Source organism: Liolophura sinensis, chromosome 8 (genome assembly GCF_032854445.1).
Source record: "Liolophura sinensis isolate JHLJ2023 chromosome 8, CUHK_Ljap_v2, whole genome shotgun sequence".
Classification (NCBI taxonomy): Eukaryota; Metazoa; Mollusca; class Polyplacophora; order Chitonida; family Chitonidae; genus Liolophura; species Liolophura sinensis.
Window position 1 is genome coordinate 34700262 of NC_088302.1, and position 19599 is coordinate 34719860.

The following is a 19599-nucleotide window of genomic DNA, read 5'->3' on the forward strand; positions in this document are numbered from 1 at the left end:
AACGATATTTCATACCATGTCCCAACATTCTAAGCGATGTTTCATATTATGTCCCAAATTCTAAACGATATTTCATATTATGTCCCAACATTCTAAACGATATTTCAGTGTCCTAACATTCTAAGCGATATTTCATATTATGTCCAAACATTCTAAGCGATATTTCATACAATGTCCCAACATTCTAAGCGATATTTCATACAATGTCCCAACTTTCTAAACGATATTTCATACAATGTCCCAACATTCTAAACGATATTTCAGTGTCCTAACATTCTAAGCGATATTTCATATTATGTCCAAACATTCTAAGCGATATTTCATACAATGTCCCAACATTCTAAGCGATATTTCATATTATGTCCCAACATTCTAAACGATATTTCATACAATGCCCCAACATTCTAAGCGATATTTCATATTATGTCCCAACATTCTAAAGGATATTTCATACAATGCCCCAACATTCTAAGCGATATTTCATATTATGTCCCAACATTCTAAACGATATTTCATGCAATGTCCCAATATTCTAAGCGATATTTCATACAATGTCCCAACATTCTAAAAGATATTTCATATAATGTCCCAACATTCTAAGCGATGTTTCATATTATGTCCCAACATTCTAAACGATATTTCATATTATGTCCCAACATTCTAAGCGATATTTCATATTATGTCCCAACATTCTAAACGATATTTCATACAATGTCCCAACATTCTAAACGATATTTCATACAATGTCCCAACATTCTAAACGATATTTCATATAATGTCCCAACATTCTAAACGATATTTCATACAATGTCCCAACATTCTAAACGATATTTCATACCATGTCCAAACATTCTAAGCGATGTTTCATATTATGTCCCAACATTCTAAACGATATTTCATATTATGTCCCAACATTCTAAGCGATGTTTCATATTATGTCCCAAATTCTAAACGATATTTCATACAATGTCCCAACATTCTAAACGATATTTCAGTGTCCTAACATTCTAAGCGATATTTCATATTATGTCCAAACATTCTAAACGATATTTCATACAATGTCCCAACATTCTAAGCGATATTTCATACAATGTCCCAACTTTCTAAACGATATTTCAGTGTCCTAACATTCTAAGCGATATTTCATATTATGTCCAAACAGTCTAAGCGATATTTCATACAATGTCCCAACATTCTAAGCGATATTTCATATTATGTCCCAACATTCTAAACGATATTTCATACAATGCCCCAACATTCTAAGCGATATTTCATATTATGTCCCAACATTCTAAACGATATTTCATACAATGCCCCAACATTCTAAGCGATATTTCATATTATGTCCCAACATTCTAAAGGATATTTCATACAATGCCCCAACATTCTAAGCGATATTTCATATTATGTCCCAACATTCTAAACGATATTTCATGCAATGTCCCAATATTCTAAGCGATATTTCATACAATGTCCCAACATTCTAAAAGATATTTCATATAATGTCCCAACATTCTAAGCGATGTTTCATATTATGTCCCAACATTCTAAACGATATTTCATATTATGTCCCAACATTCTAAGCGATATTTCATATTATGTCCCAACATTCTAAACGATATTTCATACAATGTCCCAACATTCTAAACGATATTTCATACAATGTCCCAACATTCTAAACGATATTTCATATAATGTCCCAACATTCTAAACGATATTTCATACAATGTCCCAACATTCTAAACGATATTTCATACCATGTCCAAACATTCTAAGCGATGTTTCATATTATGTCCCAACATTCTAAACGATATTTCATATTATGTCCCAACATTCTAAGCGATGTTTCATATTATGTCCCAAATTCTAAACGATATTTCATACAATGTCCCAACATTCTAAACGATATTTCAGTGTCCTAACATTCTAAGCGATATTTCATATTATGTCCAAACATTCTAAACGATATTTCATACAATGTCCCAACATTCTAAGCGATATTTCATACAATGTCCCAACTTTCTAAACGATATTTCAGTGTCCTAACATTCTAAGCGATATTTCATATTATGTCCAAACAGTCTAAGCGATATTTCATACAATGTCCCAACATTCTAAGCGATATTTCATATTATGTCCCAACATTCTAAACGATATTTCATACAATGCCCCAACATTCTAAGCGATATTTCATATTATGTCCCAACATTCTAAACGATATTTCATACAATGCCCCAACATTCTAAGCGATATTTCATATTATGTCCCAACATTCTAAACGATATTTCATGCAATGTCCCAATATTCTAAGCGATATTTCATACAATGTCCCAACATTCTAAGCGATATTTCATATTATGTCCCAACATTCTAAGCGATGTTTCATATTATGTCCCAACATTCTAAACGATATTTCATACAATGTCCCAACATTCTAAGCGATATTTCATATTATGTCCCAACATTCTAAACGATATTTCATACAATGTCCCAACATTGTAAACGATATTTCATGCAATGTCCCAACATTCTAAACGATATTTCATACAATGCCCCAACATTCTAAACGATATTTCATACAATGTCCCAACATTCTAAACGATATTTCATACAATGCCCCAACATTCTAAGCGATGTTTCATATTATGTCCCAACATTCTAAACGATATTTCATACAATGTCCCAACATTCTAAACGATATTTCATACAATGTCCCAACATTCTAAACGATATTTCATACAATGTCCCAACATTCTAAACGATATTTCATACAATGCCCCAACATTCTAAACGATATTTCATACAATGTCCCAACATTCTAAACGATATTTCATACAATGTCCCAACATTCTAAACGATATTTCATACAATGCCCCAACATTCTAAACGATATTTCATACAATGTCCCAACATTCTAAACGATATTTCATACAATGCCCCAACATTCTAAGCGATGTTTCATATTATGTCCCAACATTCTAAACGATATTTCATACAATGTCCCAACATTCTAAACGATATTTCATACAATGTCCCAACATTCTAAACGATATTTCATACAATGTCCCAACATTCTAAACGATATTTCATACAATGTCCCAACATTCTAAACGATATTTCATACAATGTCCCAACATTCTAAACGATATTTCATACAATGTCCCAACATTCTAAGCGATGTTTCATATTATGTCCCAACATTCTAAACGATATTTCATACAATGTCCCAACATTCTAAACGATATTTCATACAATGTCCCAACATTCTAAACGATATTTCATACAATGTCCCAACATTCTAAACGATATTTCATACAATGTCCCAACATGTTGGCGGCTTATGTAGTGACGCTTTTCTTATTTTTGTTCGATGAACAAAAACCGGCTTAATACATCACGTCATTTTTTCACACCTTATTCCTTCTGAAATCATGGTTCCAGGGGGGCATATAAATTGCTACTACTTAAGCATTTACATAAACTGTTAGAATAAAACCCTAACTGAGGTAAACTGTCATTGATCACACTGTCGTCGCTGCTCTAGTTTTAGTCTCTATGGTGTAAACTCTCTTATTCTATTAATAAGCTAACACTAAACTTACTTTGAATTATGAAGGCTCTGTATGTTGATTTCTTCTGTTCGTAGGCTGAAGAAGACGTGGTGGCTTGAAAATACGAGCGATTATGTAAGGACAGATGAGACATAAACATCTGACCCTGGAATGCACATGGACGTTTTAGGGGTCCTGATTTGAATTCTTCCGACCAGCAAAAAATATGTTGGGCCCTGAAACCAAACTATTATTTACAATAACTAATGCTTTTCCATGGTTGCGTAAAACCTATTCCCGTGTTTTATTTAAAGGAGAAGATTTAAATATCAATCAAATACTATTGAAAAGGCTATGCATTTCCTCGCAGGTGCATGCCATAAAAATTCTAATATGTACTTCAAGTTGATAAATTATAAATAAAGTCAGCGCCAAAATCCGCTGTGGGCGACTCCATTTTGCCTAAGAACTAGTCCTGAAGTCTTCAGTGTTAGATGGAGAATTGATGTCGGAAACCGCCGAGGTGCAGTTCGTACATTTCCGGTAGAACTATTCTTCCCAGAATGTAGCGAACAGTACGGTTCGTTTTCCGCTTGACGATCGGGAAACCGGAATCTTGGACGTAGGTTCCGACTTTACACGAACAAGCCGGCAGTTTTAACGACTCTCACTGGCTGAGAAGCAACACACCCCCAGCATAAATTACAGGGTGTTAAAAACGGAGGACGCGATGGACTCAACGATTTATGCCATCTTTGCCGTTTTCAGGCTTTGCGTGTATGGCGTGGAAAAATCGCAAATTATGCAGCAGGCAAGACCAGATAGAAAAAAATGTGCTCTTTTTATCCTATAGTGTCATTTTTTAAAGCTTTCTTCTCCTTTAAAATCCTTTAAATTCACAATGTGTAAATCATTCACAGCGTCATCCAAGTCTACAATCACAGTATATTATGTTGATCACTTATATTTTCACGTACAGGTTTGCTTTGTCTATTCGACTGTTGAGGTGCATCATATGTTAGACAAGCTTATTTTCTGTTCATCGCAATGTTGTTGACCAAAAGTGAAAACATCCGCGCGTTGCATTCAAGGGACACCTTTGCTACCCCCAGCCGTATGATACACTAACACAGACGACCCATTCCGCGTAACGTCAAACGTAGCACTGCATGTCTGTTTATTATTCTGCTAAATAAAAAAGTTAATACACTTGAGGCGTGTTAAATATATTTTATTATTATACCTCATATGCATGTATGTATGCTTTGTGTTTTTACGTCGTACTTAACAATTTTTCAGTCATATGACGACGAGTCATTAGGTGTGTGTACATAGTATGTGTCTTCTTGTAACAGCGCAAGTCCGTGCCGCGAAAGTGCTGTCGCCAATGAAGTATTGTAGTGAAGACACCAAACATGACACCCCAACCAGTCACATTATACTGCCACAAGGCCAGCCTGTCCGGTTTCCTTGATCTAACCATTTAACCGCCAAGCCAGGCAGCTTCAAGTACCATTTTTAAAGTCTTTGGTATGACCCGACACAGGTTTGATTCCAAATCTCCCGACTTCGAGGCGAACGCTCTATTCATTAGGCCACCGAAGCGGTCTACATTATACCTCAAAGAATGATTCTTGGTTTCCATCAGTCAATACAACGCCACGGTCACAAAGTAATATCCTATATTAACGACGCAATAGCCAGCAATCTAGTGCTAATACTCAACGATCATGTACGCTTATTCTGTTGTAGCCTATTCTCCATTTATATGCCTCTCTGACGTCCGCTTGTGCGTGAAGAAAACAATTGGACAATGGCTAGCTCCGCTATCGACCTAAAAATTCAGCGATTTTTGAGGTGCCAACTGAGCAGTTAGGCTGTTTTTTTTAGGGTGGAGGGTCGTTGTACTATTTTTTTCTTTCGGTGTAATAAAACATAAGGTGCCTGTACAACATGCCCTATTTTTATACCTGATAAAATGTTGTGGGATAGGATAGGACAAGAGACGAGATTGTTGGATATTTCCTCGTGAAAGTGGAGTATTACTTTGTGAATGTCACGTCGCTTTGCTTGAGATCGTGATCGTTGTTCATCGATGTTTTGTGGAATATCATGTGAGCGTATATTGATGAACAGAAACCAAGAATGACTCTATTTGTATATTATTCTACCTGATAGAGTCATCCGTGGTTCCAAGATTAAGTATGAAATTATTTACCCGATTGCAATCCAACTTAATCATGCACAAGTTTAGATGATAGTTAAGATGTTTCATGAAAACTTAGCACACATCTTACTTTAGGGAAAGTTGCATGGACAAATCATGGAAAAACATTATTACGCAAAGTCTTAAATGTGGGTTATTATGAAAATAATTACCAAATCGCCATTAAACTTAAGCATGCACGAGTTCAGATGATAGGTCAAAAGTTCATCAAAATGGGCGCAGCAGTTCAGGAGGAGACGCTTGGACAAAATCATATCCAGACAGGCAGACAGACGGACAGACTGGGTGATTCCAATATACCCCGCCCCTTAACTTCGTTGGGTGGGTATAATTAATATACATAGAATGGTCGGTCTGTGTAAATGATCTCCAAATGATGACGGTCTTCTCATGTACAAGTTGGTGTGTCGTATTTTATTATACTACAAACCATGGCTCACGTGTGATTATCTAACGCAAACAGAACAGTAGAAATAGTCCTCACAAAATAACAATTACTTCCGGAGAAAATACGAACAATGAACATACTTTCAGACGGCAGATTGGCTCTGGCTAGCGTTTTCAGCCAATCACAGTCTTTAGCTTTAAGAATTTATTCCTATAGAAAAGATCTTCACGTAAGACTTTCTGGGCGGGGCAAAGCAAACCATTGCATATACTGATTGACAAGTCTGACGCGGGAAACGTCAGATTCAAATTAACACAATATAACACCTGCAAGGTATTTTATACGTTACTGGCAGATTACAACAGCAAAACGTGGAAGTAAAAGTGCGAAGCGTTATATATAAGAGCCAATAGCTTCGCCCCTTCATAATAGTGAAGGTGTTACATAATGAACTCCATTCTATACGTGTTTTTTTCTAAATGCTCTTCAGTCTGAGGTTTTCCCTGACTTCTACGAACACATTTCCTCAGATTGTTTTGCACAGGTCTTGTAGGAGTTCTTCACGTAAGACTACACGAAAAGTTTCGCTTTGCTATAGTTTCGGAGATCGTTGTTGAATCTGTTTATTACCTGTCTTGCAGCGTCCTCCATGGGTGATCTACGTTTCCATTGTGTCAAATAAGCCACAACAATATTGCGTAAAAGTAGTCCGTGTGTAATAAAGCATAGGACATTTTGCCATGTTTTCTTCGTGAAAATGTTTAAATCACGTACCAGGGTCACGTGATCGAGAGCGCGCACAGGCCACACGAGAGAACTCCACCGTACAGCGGGCGTGGGGACGTGATTTCTAGAATGTCGGCTTCTCTTTATTTCTACACTTTGGTATTCTAGCCTAAATATGGTTACGGTGAGTCTACAATAATTCATATTTGGCCAACGGCTGTTGTTGTATGAGCAGGTCAGGATCACCCAAGTGATATCTGCCCTATAACAGAGAGCAAAGCAAGAAAACATGATACATATTTTGTTATCGACGGGTGATATTGTAGCACGCTACACAATTTGAATACTGATTTCACTCAATCGCTTAAAACATACCTTGCGCGTTTTAAACATCATTGATAACTGTTGACTGCTTCTCTCTGCATGATTCCGTCCTAGTCTCATACTTTATTTAGTTTATTTCTTTGGTGGTTTGTGTTATACGTCGTTCTGGGAATTGGCCATATAAATATTGGTATATGAATGTCTGTTTCGACGCATATATTCTGTAAAAAATTTTGTCTGCGTATCATATATTTTGAAGCCTAAAATCGATACAATATCATCTATATACTTTATATTGTACATATAGCCGTTGTATTGCTAAAATATTGTCGACGTGACGTTAAGGGCGCACTGATGTTTTCATGACAAAATACACCGTCCGATCAGGGTGGTTGAAGGTGTTTTTTATTTGTTGAGATATTTGTCCGAACGCTGACGAGGCTAATTCATTTCGATGAATAGATGTCCCCTAGCCCCGTGTGAAGCGGAAGTAGACACAGTTATGAAACAGAATGCCAGACATTCTGGGAGTTTTACTTACAAGACAATTATATTCATTGTAAAACTTAAATCTATTGAAAGAATCAAAACTTTAATGACTGGCAACTCAATGCTTCCATTATGAACACACAGCCACAGCTTCAATTCAGCTAGTCTGAATTTGCCGATTAGAACTTGCAGTGGATGAGTTGATGAGCTTAACAGCATGTTAAATGTGATTCTAGCTCTGTGATGTCTAGTAAAAGGCCATTAACATCACTTTTACCAAATTCTGTTTAAGCCATGGTGATAGTGTAACTGCTGCTGTGTAAGCATTTATATGAACAGTTAGAAGAAAACCCTGACTGAGGTATATTTATAAGAGGCCGTATTTCACCGATTACGTGTAGCCATTTGCCAGCCATCACATGTCACTGCTCCGGTTTTACTCTCTGTGCTGTACGTCTTTAATTAAATTGCAAGAGAGCTTTGTGGCTATGAAAGGTATGTTGAGCAATTTATTACGTTGTGGTTTGAGCTGTATTGCTCACCTATGCTTCCGGACACCTGAGACGATTATAGCTGTTATATTCGTTCCAGCCAAAACAATGATCTTAGTGACCATTAAAGTCCTAGGTTGATGGTTACAAACTTAGTGACCATTAAAGTCCTAGGTCCTAAGTTGGCATGGTTACTAAATGACAGCTAGGACCGTTGGGACCGCCTTCATTTTGGAATAAATGGGCAAAAAGGTGAGCAATTGTAAAGCCAAGGTTAATCCTTTTGTTAATCAATGAGTACCTTGTCGGATGATCAATGTGAAAAGAACTCTACTATGTGATAACAATCTCGACTGCAAAATTCCCAAAAGTTATGCAGTTCGCCGTTGAGCCCTAATCATTCAGTAGCTTCATATATCAGCATAGTTCACGTCTGTATTGTTGTATACCTCTCAACTCTGGAGGAGATGGCTAAATCTGAAGAAGAGTGTTCGTCAAGTCCCAAGCCGGTCACGCTGACGGAGGAACTTGCCACCCTTCCTCTAGTGGACTCCATGGTGGAGCTGTATGACTCGGCAAAGAAGAGTCCAATAGTGGGGGTCGGGATTCAGCTAGCGGGTCAGACGTGCTACACCGTGGCCGAGACCCTCAACCACTACTGTGGGGATCAAGGTATGTAGTTGCAGTTATGATATGGCACCTAGTTTTACCATACACACGTGTAGGTTAGAGGGTTACAGAATCGGCGCTCAATGGCTGAGAGTGGAGATAGCGTTTCCCGGGTTAAACCCCACAGCATAAATCTGCCGTACCTAAAAGTTATCTTAGGTTAAACATAGCCCGTACTTCCCTATTTCTTACACCAGCCAATCAGAATCGATTCTGTATCTGATTAAAATTGTCTGAAATTAAATTCCTGTTTCACATGGGATTATTAGTCAAATTTCTGATTTCCATCGAAACCAAATTTGAACATTACCTGTGGAGATGTGATTAGTATAGAGATAGTAATGTTTCAGAGTTTTTATAACAGGTAGGGCATTTGACATTGTGCTCTTTACCACACATTGAGTTACCGAACTTTTAGGATTAGCCACATTGCAATCGCCAAAGACATACACCATCTCGATATTACGTTCATAGTTCAAGTATCATTTTCTTAGAAATGGTTCCAAAGGGCTCAAGGAAATCAAAGGCAAGGTTGTTAGCATTATTATATTCATGCTTATTTCTTCAGTGTTGGCAGTGAACGAGTGTGCCGGTGGATATGTGGCGGCTATAAAGGAGAAATATCCTATTGTGCAAAGACCAACATCTGAGGTGAGAAGGAAATTACTCTACCTACACAGACCATGCAGTATCGTTTTTTGAGACTCGTGTTATGAGCGGGGAGTTGTAATGTTTAGGGCGCTCCCTTGGTTTGTCTTACACACTTATTCAGTTGTCCATTGTATGAGAAGCAAGTCTTTCGTCTTTGGCCAGTGAGATTGACCTCCACCTTCCCATTGACCTTCCGATGTTTTGTCAGGAAGGTCCAGGTGTGATATTGCCCTAATGCCTCCGCCCAGTTTTGTCCACTCATGAATCCTGAATATCCGCCTGTGTTGTTTTAAACAATCACTTCATTTGCAATCAGAGACTGGGATATTTATGAAGAGTTTTGTTGTGTAAATTCATGTTATTGCTACTAGAAAGCAAATACTCCTGACCTGTGCAATTTACAATAAACCTTTGAACAGTGTGTGAAATAACGGACCGATAATTTGAAGATGTGGGAATAGGTAATACGGGTATTATTTTGATTTCGGGGGCCTCCGTGGCTCAGTTGGTTAGCGCGCTAGCGCAGCGTAATGACTCAGGAGTCTCTCACCAATGCAGTCGCTGTGAGTTCAAGTCCAGCTCATGCTGTCTTCCTCTCCGGCCGTACGTGGGAAGGTCTGCCAGCAACCTGCGGATGGTCGTGGGTTTCCTTCGGGCTTTGCCCGGTTTCCACCCACCATAATGCTGGCCGCCGTCGTATAAGTGAAATATTTTTGAGTACGGCGTAAAACACCAATCAAATAAATAAATAAATAATTTTGGTTTCAGGTAGTTGACGAAGTGGTAAATTTGCCGTCACGTGTGGCCCGTAGCAGCGCCAAAACGGTTCTCCAGTCATTCCCGGGTCAAACCGTTCTGGTAGGTTTGGGACGGTGTCATCGCTGCCTCCGTCTTTTTGCTAGAATGGGTGAAGCCAGCCGGAAAAAAACGATCGGCGTCTCCTAGGAAACCCGCCAGATTTCGTGAAGTTCCGCATGATGGAAAATCAGGAACGGACAAACCATCGGAGAGGACTAAAAGTACACAAACACCCAAGAAGACAGATGGCAAAATTACAGACGGTATCTTGAAAAAGGTAGATCTTTGCAAACTTACAGAAATATCAACAATGGATTTTGGAAAGTCTATAACAGCATGGACTTGACGTTGCTAGCACTAGAATCTTCATTAGTCATTGCGGAAATCTTTCTTGTCAAACAATTTACTTGTGGCGCGAAAGAAACTGGTAAATTAGAATTTACTGATTAATAAAAATTTGTTTCATTGTGGTTCCAGTCATCACCACGATCCGGAATCAAGGATCGAGTAATAGACCTGTATTCCTGGGTGGTTGTCTCCCCTGTCCAGATCACGGTAGGTAATCGGAGGTATTGGGATTCCATTCAGGTATTCGTATTTCACTCAGGTCTTGGGATTTCGGATTTAAACTAGTGTTATATCGTGTGCAGAGCAGGCAGTATAATAATTACCATATCAGCTCGAGGTTGGAAAAGTGTTCAAGGCCAGGGGCAAGAAACCAATCTTTTTGTGCATCCGGCTTTTTTGCATCGGGCCAAGTTAATTATGCTCTAAAGTGGGTCGTGATGGTCTCCCCTCTAGGGGCTCGGTATCATAAGGCATGCATGTACTCATCTGAACGATATCCCTGAACTCTGGGGTATGTCTTTGGGAAGTGGTTCGAATGACGAGTCATCATGATTATACCTGCATTTATACCATGAAGAAAAATTGCTATGAAGAAAAATTACATCTTCCCCACAGCGAAATCACGCTGTATGTAGACAGATCTGTAGGTTATCCGATTCACTCCTGTCCACGTGATAGTCTTCAATCATTTTAAAGAAAATTAACTTTTAGAAGGATTTTACCTTACATGAACTTTATCCCAGTCTTACGTGCGCAGGTAAAGTCCATGGTCAGATTACGCTCAATTCTACATAAGTACCAGGAAAAGAAGTCTCGGTCCTCGAAATCTACGGGCATGACACCGGAGAAAAAGGGAGAGATAGAATCCAGGCGAAAGGTGAGGCTCCATGCATCAAAAGGCTAACACGTGTTTAACCTGTTCTGCATTGTCTTATACTACATACAGCTTGGGAATTGCCACCAGAGCTTGATAGGTATAGGTCGAGCCCGGTTTCCTCCCACCATAATGCTGACCAATCAGCATGGTACTTCAGTGGCCACGGGTGGCATAAACTCGCTATGCCACAAGTAGACGCAGTATATGTACACATTCCGAAAGACGTGATGTGACTGAAAAAATTGTGACATATGACGTGAAAACTCGAGCATACATACATAGGTTTGCCAGCATGTTTTTGAATACTTTACTAACATTATTTGTGGATTTTGCCTTCTACTTTGTTAGGTATCTCCTCGCAAGCGACTCTCCAACTCGTTTTTGGGGAGGATGAAGATGACGGCTCGTCGATTTTTTGGCATAGGAAATAAAGCCATTTGTCTGACTCAGGCCGATATCCGTTCATACCTATATCCGGAAGTTCGTAAGTTTCTGAACATCTTGCGTACTTATCCAGCATCCCAGAACGGTTTTTTGTTATTGTTGTTGGGACCACTGCATGCGTATTTACGCGTGGATTACAGAAACTTGGTTCCATTTCGGCGGCAATATAGCCTAAAAAATATTCAAGAGTTCAAAGTTTATTAGGTTTCCGGCGAAGGGCAGTGCTTTAATTCGGACATTCCGGTTTCCTCGGGTTTCCTCGACTCATAAAAGTGACCATTTTCCTTTATGTGAAGCACTGAGAGTAGTGTTACACACATCAAATACATAAATCTCTACTCACCCATCACAAAACTGACAACCGCTGTGTATGTGAAATTCATGTCCGGTTCAAAAAGTCTACAATCAAAATAGATCATTTATATGCGTAGGCTCATTTTAAAATATTTTCCCCATTCAGTTAAAGGTCCCGAAGATTCGGAAAAGAAACGGAAATACGACGATATTCAAACTGACCCGGATAGCGATGATTCCTTGGCCGGTTTTGATATCGACGAATACCAGTCTGAAGAAGATTCGGACTACGAGGTTTGTGTTTAATGTCACTTCCAACTATTGCGTTCTTGGTCACTTATCTTTCAATATGGCATGTATTTCACACGTGGAAAAGTTCGTCAGTAACTTTCCAAATTACTATGATTTGAGGTTTTTCCCCACCTGTAGGCTTACAAGTAAAAAAAAAACTCCTGTATGACTTATGTGGAAGGAGCATAGCCTACGATGCCTGGCTGAATAACGCATAACGGTGTTATTCCAAAGCAAATTCATTGAAACTTCAGTGATAACCATTCTTAAATCTTATAGTCTATATAAGGCAGACGTTCATTTTCCTGAGTATGTTCGTTTCAGCGATAAATTATCTGAAAGTATAAAATAGATTCCCCAGCTGGGGGTAATATTATAATGTAACGTTCTAACAATGAATTCTGGAGTGCTGTGCTTTTGTTATGAATGTTCACCTGTACCATCTTTCAAAGCACAATCCATGCCGAATAACAAACTTCTGGTATATAGTGAGATTAGACGTTCCGGACCTTATTTTGCTGTCGACTCCCCATCCCCACCTCTTGAAGTTTTATCAAATTAAATGTCCATTTCATTGGAGAGGATTCATTTCAACAATCAACGACTTTTGTCTTGCAGGAGCAAAGTGCTGAGAGTACGGACAGCATGGAGTACGAAGCAGGAGACACGGAGAGTGATATCAGCTTTGACGGAACCAAAGGTTATCCAGAGATCAAGGAAAAGTCCAGTAAATCAAACCAAGCGGCCATTGCCAGCAAGGGTCCTTCGGTTCCAAAACTAGCCGACAAGACATCGAAACCTGGTCCCAATAAAATAACCAACGGGACAGATAAAGTGTCAAACACTAACAGCAACCAAAATGGCGTTCACGATCCCAAGTCTTCTCCAGCCACAGAATCTTCCGGAAAACCTCAAACCAAAAGCTCCTCAGAATCCAAGGGATCTACCCCAAGGAAAGCGGAACCGGCCCCAAAGTCTAACGCGTCATCGTCAGGCAAACTTCAGCCGAGCGAGAAGACCGGGAAAGATACGAGTTCTCCTTTAAAGACTGGTATTTAGCTATGTTATCGTACAGATAGTATTTAACACATGCGCATAAAAACAATATAAAATGAATTATTGAGTAGAAAGTCTAGACTCCAACAGATTGGACCAAAACGGTACTTTTTGCATAAATAATTTTTGGTTAAGCCATATTGCCATCTGTTTTAAACCGCTGTTACAAACTAAACCGAAGATCAGAAGTTCGGATCACAATTTCGTAAATAAGACTTTAAGAAGTCTGGTTTTAAAACATTTCAGTTTATTTCAGGCAGCAGTACCGCGATCTGAAACTGAACACTGGACGCTGTTGGACTGGACTGCGCCCACACTCTCCACATCACATGGTTCATACATCCGGTTACCGCGCACGTCATCACGGCCTTGTTCATCAACCTCGGAAGGCTGAGGCTTCAAATTGAATCAATCATTTCTGCATGTGCTACGCTCTACTATTGTTATTTAATATGTCCTTCATTGTGCCCATAATGTTTTTTTTTTCGTTGACGCCATTAAATACCGCCCACAAGTCTGCAAGAATTCAAGTTTGTTTATTCTTTTATTTGTAATCTATGAGCAGACCCTTTCTGGTTCATTCGGTAAAGTGTTACTCTTGTCTAGAATTTAGCTCTGGCAGGTTCGGCTGCGGTTTTAGGTCTGCAGGTTTGTCAAGTACCTGTCGAAGGGCAGTGGTTTACTCAATGCATTCCGGTTTCTACCATCATTAAAACCAGATAGCAGCCATATGAATGAAACAGAGTTCTCAGATACACACCAAAGTAAATACGCCCTTATCCAAGTTTGGGGGAAATTTCAAGAGTGCCTTGAGTTAAGAGATAATACAGTGCGAAGGGCGTGTCACTGTACATCGGTCTTAAATGGTGGACTTGCATGGTCGACGGGTGTACAACTTGATTATTATTAATTTTAACATTTTATATACCAATGCATTTCAACAAAAATTTATGCGGAAGTGTGTACAGGATCGACGATAATTTATCTTGGCATATTAGCTTATATAGTTGGTGAATACAGCTAAAAGTGACCGGCCTTCTCCGCTATCCTTTACCTCAAGCCTGACCACATAACTCTAATGCGGCTTATTGTATTCAAATTCAGTCTCGAGTAGGGTTAGGGTTTTGTCTAAGCCTCGTTCAGTTCCGGTTGCCGATCCCATACGTACGGACTTACTATACATAATATAAATATAATTGAACCAAAACTTTAAGCCAGCCCTTCCACTGTTGTTCTGGTTTTAATCTACCTGAATTATAGACCGGACAATTGACGGGGTTCTTTTAGGGTAACTTCTCCTTCACAGTTATTGCACAATTATTTTTCTCATTGGCTGTTGAGAAATCTATTTAAATCATGGCGGCTTCGTTTCTGCTCACGTTCCTGGTTTCATCTATTGTTTATGTAGAAAAAATGCAGGGTTTATGGGAACAGGTTTGGTGGGGTTAGTGACGATTCGACCGAAATATTTTTTTAAGTTACTAACCTCAAAACACTCCATAAAAACAAAGTAAATGAAGCGCACATGCAGTAAAAGAGACGTGGCAGAAACTGGTCGGTGGGATGGCTTCTTCAAAATATAAAAGTACTTAACAAATAAAGCGTCATTGTAATAACCTTGATTTAAGGAGACTGTCACGATATGGAACAAATGGGGAAAAACAAAATCACGAAACCAATGATGTTGTACCCTCCTTAAGTCACTGGAAGTGTCCAAAGGATGAAGGTTAATTGCGTGTTCACTCCGCAGACTACAAGCTTAATCACCGCAGTCACCACTCACGATGTTAAATCTCGCAAGCTGTCAAAAGTGCAAAAAATATTTGCTCATTCACCAGATGAGCGGTGGGGGAACAAAACTTCAAGTTATCATAGGCCTGCCGTCGGCCGGTAAGTGGAAAAGGAAGTACCATAATTAATTTATTGGTTACCTTGCTTATGATCCGATCACCTAAACCAAATACTCATATAAACAGTTGTGCCCGAGTAGACCTTTTAAAATGAACAATGTTAGGAAACGAGAACACGAAATACGGACCACGAGACACCTGAGCTGCCATGAAGCTGACAAGCGGTGTTATATAAGCCAATGGTGCCTTCTTGTGACAGGAGATCGCGGAAAAATTACTTAAATGGCCCTCACCTAATACGGTAATCATGTTATAACCAATAAGTTAGTATTACATGTAATAGGGAATTAATAGGTATTTCTCGACAGCACTACATAAAGGACAATGGGAGTCATTTTTGACATCTGGTGAATGGAAGGTTTGTGTATAAACGTTGTATGTCGAGGTATTGCCAATTAAGCATACACACTTTTTCCATACACGCCACTGCACTTCCTCGGATCCTGAACAACACATGTGACAAGTATATGAAATTGATGGGTTCTGGAAAGGCGTGCATGCCTTTACTTCATTCTGCATGAAAACTTACTAATTCTTAAACTAATTACAATTAAATATAAGGCTTCTTCTCCGAGAATAACTTCTCTGTAAAGAAGACCATAATATGGAGAGTAAAACCAGAGCAGCGACTGCTGAATACCCTTACGTTCAGGTGAAAATCCGACATTTGCAAAACTTGCTATTCATCTGTAACATGTGTATTATGTATCAGCAGGGCACTGTACACATTTGCTTCTCCACAAAGACCTCCTTCAATCTCAATAAATGGTTTCTGTTTCTCGCTGTGCTGTGTCTGCAGTCATGATCAGGTCGTGAACCAGTTTCTGTTTCTCGCTGTGCTGTGTCTGCAGTCATGAGCAGGTCGTGAACCAGTTTCTGTTTCTCGCTGTGCTGTGTCTGCTGTCATGGTCAGGTCGTGAACCAGTGATCATTGCTTGGTCAACCACTATTAGATGGACGGAAAGTTGACTCCAAATTGACCTTTCGTTTTCGGTCATGTGCAGTAAATAAGCACTTTGATGGCATACACGTCGAATGTGGAAATCGTTTTGCGACATGAAATGCAGACAAACAATAACCCCTATCATCTGCTTAGATAAACCGAATCGACCATATGGCGATGATCGACTTGGTTGGATCAGGGATGTCTCAAGGCGGAAATATGAAGGAGGAAAACAGTGAAAACTCTGAGCCCTGCAGTCTTGGACATATAATGATTTATGGGCTGTATACAAGCATAGTTCTTTAATAACCGCCACATTGGATATATGAAAAGCTGCAATCAAATTAGTATGGTACACAATTTTGAATATAATATTATCGAAGATACTACTTGCCATTACTGTAATGATACATGTGAAGATACCTTTCATTATTTTTTTATTTGCTCTCAATTTGCCACCCATAGGAAGTACATGCTACAGACTCTCACACAAATTATTTCACCCGGTGTAAATTATTACCATAGCTATTTGGCGTAGGACAAAATAGCTTATGTTATCGAGGGGAGATAACTGTTGTATCTGAATGAAATTAGAGCTACCCCCCTTGTTCCGTAGCAAAACTGAGAGTTATGACCCTTGTCAATATACCGAAAGGCTTTCAATGCGCAAGTCCTTTTCTAAATGAACGAACAGGGATAGGTTTGTGTGGTTAAATTAGGGGATATTATCTCCAGAAATATGACACTGTTTACCAAATCCCTCCCATCCCTACCCGCTCTCTTAATTTCTATGTTTTCTCCCCTTTGTTTTTCTTTTCTTTTCATATCTTGTGGCTCTGAGCGGTATTGCCTGTGGGGCCAGAACAATCGTCACGGCTGCAAGGATGGGTCGCCTTGGACTCCTGTGCGGTATACTACTTCTTTACTGCCACTTTTCAGCCGATTGTGATAGGAGCGGCACAAACCCAACTAACAAAATTTACATGCATATTAAATGAATTTGACCTCTGCATTGCCCAGGGTCAAGACTGATTATGATAAGAACTTTGATTTTGTTGATGATGTGAATTTGGAATGGAAAGTGATGAAATTTGACCTCTGCACCGCCCAGGGTCAATTAGTGAACACTGATGATGCGAATAACTTTGATTTTGTTGATGATGTGAATTTAGAATTGAAAATGTTGAAATTGGACCTCTGCACCGCCCACGGTCAATACCGGTACTGTTACTGATTATGAGCTTAACTTTGATTTTATCGATAATGTGAATTTCAAATATAAAGTTTTAAAGTTTGACCTCTGCACCGCCCAGGGTCAATACTGATGATGGGATAACTTTGACTTTGTTGATGATATGAATTTTGATATTGAACTGTTGTTTGAATGCTTGATTTGAGGGCTTGTCATTGTCTTGTCGACAGCCCGACTTAAAATGATTTGACCCCTGCACCGCCCAGGGTCAAGACTCATAACAACCAGCCGTGGACATATCATGCCAATTTTTAAAATAAAAGAAAAAGTAAAATTTAAACATATTTATTGTTTTTGTCTTTATCTTTTCTGAGATAATCTGTTTTTATTCCACAATGTTCACGATATATATGTAATATACTTTTGTTTGTCTTTAAGATTTAAATTACGAAAATAATAAACTTGTATTTCAATGTGTGGATAAATTTATCGATGATACAGAAAGATTTTATGACCATGGTAATGGTAATAACGATGTTAACATTGTACATAATAATTAATTTATTTCAACTTATATCTGAAATATGTATTCTCATATTTATATGTATGTACTTCGTTAGTTATTATGTTGTTAATTGTTGCTTTGAGGAGATCTCCGTAGTAGCCATTAGGCTGTGAGAAATCCTCGTTAAATAAATAAAGAATTAAATTAAATTAAACCTTCCTAAAGCTTCCTCTCATTTGCATTGTATGGAACAATTGGACAAATACTGAACAGTTTTACATGATAAATTACGTTTTGCGACATGAAATGCAGACAATAACCAATACAATAACCCCTATCATCTGCTTAGATAAACCGAATCGACAACCTGGCGATGTCCGACTTAAGTTGGATCAGGGATGTCTCAAGGCGGAAATATGAAGGATGAAAACAGTGAAAACTCTGAGCCCTGTAGTCTTGGACATATAATGATTTATGGGCTGTATACAAGCATAGTTCTTTAATAACCGCCACACTGGATACATGAAAAGCTGCAATCAAATTAGTATGGTACGCAATTTTGTTCAATGCGTCTTTCTGCCATCATTGACAACACGTGACTGTTTCTCTTTACTGGACTCCTTGTCTTATTTTTACATACTTTGGTTAGTTTGTATGAACGTTATTTCCTCAAATGGTGCAGAAATTCTTGACACTGAACATCAGTCATTGTTCACGGCTGCTGTACAATATCTGACTCAGCGCCTAGGTTTTCTTGCATAAGTCTTTTTTTTTCAGGAATGGCAAACTCTCTGCTGGCTTCACTGCCAACCAGTAATCGGCCGCTATATATCATTCTTCCCTGTTCTTGTCTACTTTTTCTTCGGAACATCTCTGCAGTTATCCATGGGAAAGTATATTACAACATATCAGTAATAGATAAGCTTTTATTATGTGATTATGTTTTCCTTTAGCTCTTTGTCGAATGTCGTATATGTAAGAAAATAGAGATACCTGGTTCCAGAATAACGGTACATGTACGCTTAATTCATACCTCTAACGTTTAGAAATTAGTTAAGCTGATAACATATTTGAATGGAAACAAAACGAGACAAATGATATTAATGAGGTTACGTTTTCAAATCCAGCTCTTCTGGGGACTTTATTTAATTGGTATTTTACGCCGAACTGAAAAACATTTCACTTATACGAAAGCGGCCAGGATTATGGTAGGAGAAAACCAAACAGAGCCTGAGGGGAAAACCCGCGCTCTGCCTTCCCACTGCATGACCTTCCCACTTGCGACCGCAGAGGAAACAAACATGAGCTTGACTTTAGCTCAAAGTGACCTCATTAGTTAGAGGTTCCTGGATCATTTGGCCGCGCTGGCACCCTAAGCACTAGGCTACGGATGTCCCACCTCCCCCCTTCCAGCGACTTCATGTC